The following is a 278-nucleotide window of genomic DNA, read 5'->3' as shown; positions in this document are numbered from 1 at the left end:
AGAGCAAGAGAGTGAAGTGTCGAGCTGATATAAAGTGGGGGGAGAGGTACAAGAACACTCACACTTGCAGGTAGTACCCACTTGAGCTGGCTTCAATGGCTGGATGATCAGAACTTGACTAGAAGAAGAAAGAAGAGGGGAAAAAAAAAAAGAGTGATCTGCTACAATTTGATCTATACTTATGGATGTAGTAGCTCAAAAGAGGGAACAAATCTTTACAGCAAGGATCATTCCCACCCCCTCACTACACAGGATTGACAGGGATGGGCAACTTAGAT

The sequence above is a fragment of the Chrysochloris asiatica genome, unplaced genomic scaffold, assembly GCF_000296735.1.
Source record: "Chrysochloris asiatica unplaced genomic scaffold, ChrAsi1.0 scaffold00147, whole genome shotgun sequence".
Lineage (NCBI taxonomy): Eukaryota > Metazoa > Chordata > Mammalia > Afrosoricida > Chrysochloridae > Chrysochloris > Chrysochloris asiatica.
Note: the sequence above shows the minus strand (reverse complement) of the source record.